We start from the raw sequence: 6,102 nt of genomic DNA on the forward strand, positions 1-6,102 counted from the left end.
AGAGTATCTAGTCCAACCTCTTCATTTTTCAAAAAAGAGAATTTTGACCCAGACAGCAAAGTAAATTGTCCAAGGTCACACAGCTAGTAACAAAGCCTAGCCAAAAATCGAGGTCTCCTGACTCCTTGTCAGATAGCATTTCCACTACACCCTGATCCAAAATGTGTTAATGGACATAGACTCACAAGCTAGGAAAAAAAAAAATGACTAAGGTTAAATGTCATAAACAAGAGAAGGCCTAGTCAGAAGTTTCTTCTCCACAGAGTCCACAGGGACTGCAGCTGAGCTAGTTCAAGCAGAAAATTGCCACAACAATCAAATCTAAAGCTGAAGGGAAATAGACTTGAGGCTCAGACAGGAAAACAGTTTGACACTTCCAGAGATCTGTGGAATCAATCAATGCTTGTTGAATTGCTTTGAATATAACCTGTGCTTGGATGTGGAGATAGGATTGACTAGAAATAACAACAATAACTGAAATTTATATAAGGTGTTGAGGATTACATAATATTTCACTTATATTGTGTCATTTGCTACTATGGTCTTATAGGGCAAACAATATAGGTTTTGTAGTCTAGCTCGGCCACTTACTAACTATGGAGAACTTTTCCCTTCTTTTGGTCCTCGGGTAATGGCAAAGTTATCACAAGCCAAGCCTTCTGTTGCAGATATACCCTATTTATCATGAGGTCCCACTAAAAAACGCTCAGATGCTGTTCAAAATGACAGCATAAAATGCGGTTAAAATTTTCAGGAAAATAGCCCTGAAATCCTTTTGCTGAGGACTTTTTCCCTAGAGGGTTCAGAACAATGCCCTTTCATGAACAGATCCCCTTGTAAACAGATAATCCCAGTAATTGAATATTATCCATTCACACCACTCAATTATCTTTTCTGTTGACTAAAGAAATTCGACTATCAAAAGAATAGCAATTTCAAGCTGACAACTACCACTTTGCACAATACAAGTAAAAATCCACTATCCGTGAGGATAGGGTGATTTTTTTTTTCGAAGTCTGCACTTCTCTCTCAGTAACAGCCTTTACCACAATACACTTTCTGATGCTTGCTTCACCAGCCCATATACTGAAATTAGATGATATGGAGAAGATCAGCATGGTCCCTGTGTAAGGATGACATGCAAACCTGTATAGTATTGCATATTGTTAAAGGCATTTTTCCCCTCTTCCTCTGTGTCTTGAATTAGAACCGTGAAATCTCAAAGTAAAGAATTCTGGTTTTCAACAACCAATCTTACTAAGATTAAACGACATTTTCACTTAAGAAGAGAGGACAGTCTGTCAAATAAAATAGTTTCCAATATGTGATGGAAATAAAATTCAAGTTAATATCACCAACAAAAACTGTTTCAACCTATCTCTTCTCCCACAGAAGTTGTATCTATCCGTTAAAAGGAAAGTATAGAGGAAAATCCCAGATAATTCAAGGCTACAAAAAAAAAAAACAGACAACTGAATTTCAACTATAATAATCAGATAGTTGCAATATTCGGGCTGTTATAATAGCCTCCTAACCCCCCAATTGGTCTCCTTGTCTCAAGTGCCTCCCCTCCGCAATCCATCATCCATGTAGCTACCAAAGTGATTTTCTTTTTTTTTTTTTAATTAGGCAATTGGGGTTAAGTGACTCCCCCAGGGTCACATAGCTAGTAAGTGTCATGTGTTTGGTCTGAGGTTGGATTTGAAGTCAGGTCCTCCTGACTTCAGGGCCGGTGCTCTATCCACTGCACCACCTAGCTGCCCCCAAAGAGATTTTCCTAAAACACAGCTCTGACCACATCACTCTCCTGCTCAATAAACTCTAGTGGCTCCCAATTACTTCTAGGATCAAATAAAAACTCCTTCATTTAGAATTTAAAACCCTTCACAACTTGATGCCAATCCACCTTTCCAACTTTATTGGACATTCCTCCCCTTCCCTCACCCTAGAATACAGCCAAACTGGCCCCTGGTTCATCACACAGGAGTCACCACCTCCATCTCCAAAGCTTTGAAGAGGCTGCTTGTTCTCCAAGCCTGGAATTCATCCCCTTTTCACCTTTCAGAATCCCTCCTTTCTTTCAAAGATCAGCTCCAGCACCATGTTCTACATCAGGCCTTTCCTGATACCTCCCATCTAGCCTCCCCCAGAATATTGTCATGTGTATACTCTATATTTCTTTTGTCTATATTTTACTTATATAGGAATATAACTGGGATCTGGTATGTGCACAGGCTCTATCAGTCATCTGTGTGGCTGATACACCTTCTCCATATGGAGGAATTTAAGGAGCTTGCTTTCAGGAGAGTCATGATGATGGGGAATGGAAATGCCTTGGAGAGATTGTAAAGTATATGTTGACTTTCTATAACTGATCCTAGTTGGCCAACTGTGCATTGAAGAAGTTCTTTGATTAGCTCTGGAATCACTCAAAAAGGCCTATCAGCATCAGCTAGTTCCTCACTTGGTCTCATTTGTTGACTCTTCAGGAATCTAATGGGAGACAATTCTGCAAGGGCCTTCTTCTCTCTGAGGCCATCTAGCCCCAAAGAAGACCTTGGTCTTCTTTGCATTTGTTCTTTTCCCCAATCTTTTGAGTTCAAAGGGTCTAAAAAAGCAACTCAGCAAGCCTATGTGCCAGAATCTGCAAGTCTGCAACCAGCACCATATCAGCACTCCAATGGGGAGCAAGGAGTGACCTTTGGGAGTGAAAATTAAAACCCAGGACAGCAGCAGCTGAGACGCATTTATTTGGCAGTCAATGCTCCATCTGGACGTGAACTTGGTGGGACCAAGGTTCTATAGGAACTGAACTAGGTTTAGTCTTCTCCCTTCTCAAAGACTGAGGTGGTATAGGGAAAAATGTGAAAATTTGTTCTTGCTATATCTTTGAAGTAAATATACCTTTTGTAAAAGCTAATCAATGTTAAATGGTTAAATGGAACTAGGCCTGACCATTGACCCCTAACAATAAGGAGAACACAGGCAGTGGTGGCTCAAGCAAATGGCAATAGAGAAAAGACATCCCACAAATTGCTTAGGGTACCCTAGGACCCTGACAGGAACTGGTATCTATATTATCTCCCCTTATAAAATGTATTCTCCTTGAGGACAGGAACTATTTCATTTTCATCTTTGTATACCCAGGGTTTAGCATAGTATCTAGGACAAAGTAGGTGCTTTTTTTTTTTTTGGATGCATTGATATTTAAGGCAAAGGGAATTTTGGGGGATTCAATTATCTGGATAGTTCTCACTTTTTCTTTTGCATAGATAGATAAAGCCTAAAGAAATTCTTCTATTTAGTCACTAGTTTTAGAGATCAAAGACTTGATGTAGACCTATCATTCCTGATGATTTGCAATTTGTGTGAATATATAAACAGGACTAAAAAAGTCTGTCATATAAATACTCAATACCCTGTTCCCCCACAGGCTCTGTGATGACTATGGCACATGAAAAGCTATAAAGTCTGATAGAAACAAAAATCTTCCTATACCACATAGCAAGCCTGAACATTGCAGGTTGCTCTAATTAACTTCAACTAAATGTTTTACGGGTTTTTGTTGTTTGGGGTTTTTTTTAACAGTGCTTATGTAGCCAGGTCATCTATACAGGCTTTACTCAGGAAGTTTCAATTCAACCTAATCTAGGTCACAGATAAGGAGCTGGAGCCAGATACCAAGATTCACACTGGCTATCTTGCCAAGCCCACTTTTTAATAGCATTCTCTGGAAAAGAAAGGAAAAAAGCAAAATCAGTATTAAAGTCCACTGCTCCTAATTGTTCCCTTCCTTTAACTCTTCTAAGCCTTTGAGGCAAAGAAGCCTTGCTCAAAATGGTTTTTCATTCATTGCTGCTACTGCTGCAGCTACCAGAGTAGTGGCATATTTAATTAATGGCCCAATAAGTAGAATTTGTGCCCACTCTGCGAAATAAAAACCACTTTAATCAGTCTGTCAACTGATTGTCAACCTGTCAACCAAACAGGTACGGCTCACTTAATGCATTAGTTGGGGGAAAATAGATGAATGGAGATGAACTTAAAAAAGAAATAGAAGTTATGATCCATGATGTCAGGAAGTTTAAAATGCTGTAAAGGAAACAGGACAAAAATGCCAGGAAAAATACTCATCATGAGAACACATAAAGAACACACAAAACAAATACAAACCAACACAGCTAACTAATACATAATTAATGGAAAATGGTTGTATTTCACCTTTTTGTTTGTTTGTTTGTTTGTTTAACCTGATGAAGTGTACCCCTTTGAAAAAAAATTCCTACTTGAAGACCAAAATCAGTGAGTAATTTGGACAGGACAGGTTCTATGGAAGGAGGAACACTTGTTCAACAGCCCCCAGAATATGTTTGACTGCCCCGGTGTAGTGTGAAACAGAAGATGTTACTCCAAGTCATGAGAAAGTGTGTAAAATTCTTTATGAAAGAGGGACTCACAGAATGACAGAGGGTTACCATAAAAGCATTCCCAAATGAAGTACTCTTCCAAAGGAAGTCTTATGGGTTATTCTATATTTGTTCCTGGGCTTCTGTCAGTTCTGAGCATCATACGCTCAGATGTTGGGTCCCATACCCAATATCCATACTTAACACTGAGTGCTTTATGAAAGTTGGGGACCTAATTACTCATGAGTCAAACTAAAATTTTATTTTGGAGATTCATCTGAATTAATTCTAGGTGGAGGCAATGAGCCATAGAAAGAAACTAATCCTCTTGGGAATCAAAACCTGAAAATTCAACCCGGTCCTTATGAGTTCACAGTCCTTGGGTGGTAGGGGGTAGGTGAAGAGTTACATCTATGCATCTTATACTAACATCTCTGTGAATACGTTGAATCTCCTTGTAGAATGTATGGTCCTTCAGAGTAGGGACTGTCATACTTTTCTCTTTGTATCCTTGGTAACTAGCACAATGCCAGGAATTAAGTAGGCTCTTAAATACAGTTATTGATCAGTTAATTTTGTGAATTTTAGATGGGATAGTTGTATGATTGAATTCTGATCTTGTTCTGGTGATGAGAACACTATACCTATTTTTTATTTCTTTGGTTTTCCCTCAGGTAGAGGAAAGGGGAGATCTCTAAGTGACTACATAGCAATATGGGGTAGAGTACCATAAGGAAATTTCCTGATTGAGAGTAAAACTAGGATTGGAAGACCCACAACCTTAGTCCAGAGAGCTTGAGTGGGCTAATTCCAATATATTTAGCTTGGTCAGTGTTCTGAAAGGAAGCCATAATTCCTCAGTTAGGACCACAAGGCTGCTGACCCTTGTTACCTAGCTCAAAAAACTATCATAGTCCAAGGTTAGCATGAAAAATCTTACGTCAGAAAGAATCTCTTCTAACCATAATGGGACATCAAAAATGTTAAAGTAAAAAAATTCTGTTCTCCATGGCACTTGGTATTTAATTTGGGATTCAAGTCATTAATGCTACAGTGAAGGTTCGAAACTTGTGTAATTTTGGGCAAACCATTTAATCTTTAAGTGACGTGGTTGAGGGCAATCTATAAGGACCCTTTCAACTCTAAATCCTATGATGTCTAGTAGACGGTCACATACACCCATGCCAATGAAATGAATACTCTAGCAGATCCAACCAAACAAGAAACGCTTTAAGTAAAGGATAGTTATGGACCATATATCTATCATTCAAGGACCAGCCTCAATACAACCCTTGAGATTCACTACTAGATAGTTTGCTACCAAGTGGTGACTTTTGAATTTAGCCATAACAAATCATGAAGACTATATGCATAAGCATGGAGGGTTTATCCTTTGTGTTGATTGAAGGAGGATCCAATACACAGACAAAATTATGAAACTACTGAAGTAAGCCCTAGGCAGCACTATTTGTTCTTACCTCTTAGTCTTGGAGCAGAGGAATAAGAGTGAGGGGGCTATTCTTAAAGAATAGAAGGAGGGCAAAAAAAAGAATCAGAGAAAAAAAAAGTAGGGAGCCTACTCTTCTTCAGGCATTATAAATCCACTAAAGCAAGCTTACTTTAGGCTTATTATTATTTCAAGGGTAAGAAAGACAATACCCCTCTACCACTACAAAAAAAAAAAAAAAAAAAAAAA

At 38.7% G+C, this 6,102-nt stretch overlaps 1 non-coding gene across 1 annotated transcript; it reads left to right on the plus strand.

Moving 5' to 3' along the window:
• Positions 1 to 1,064: 1,064 nt before the first annotated feature.
• Positions 1,065 to 1,168, plus strand: LOC114028869. Its single transcript, XR_003567417.1, has one exon. It is a non-coding gene; the product is annotated as a U6 spliceosomal RNA (small nuclear RNA).
• Positions 1,169 to 6,102: the final 4,934 nt, after the last annotated feature.

Source organism: Vombatus ursinus, unplaced genomic scaffold (genome assembly GCF_900497805.2).
Source record: "Vombatus ursinus unplaced genomic scaffold, bare-nosed wombat genome assembly UNPS02014894.1, whole genome shotgun sequence".
Taxonomy (NCBI): domain Eukaryota; kingdom Metazoa; phylum Chordata; class Mammalia; order Diprotodontia; family Vombatidae; genus Vombatus; species Vombatus ursinus.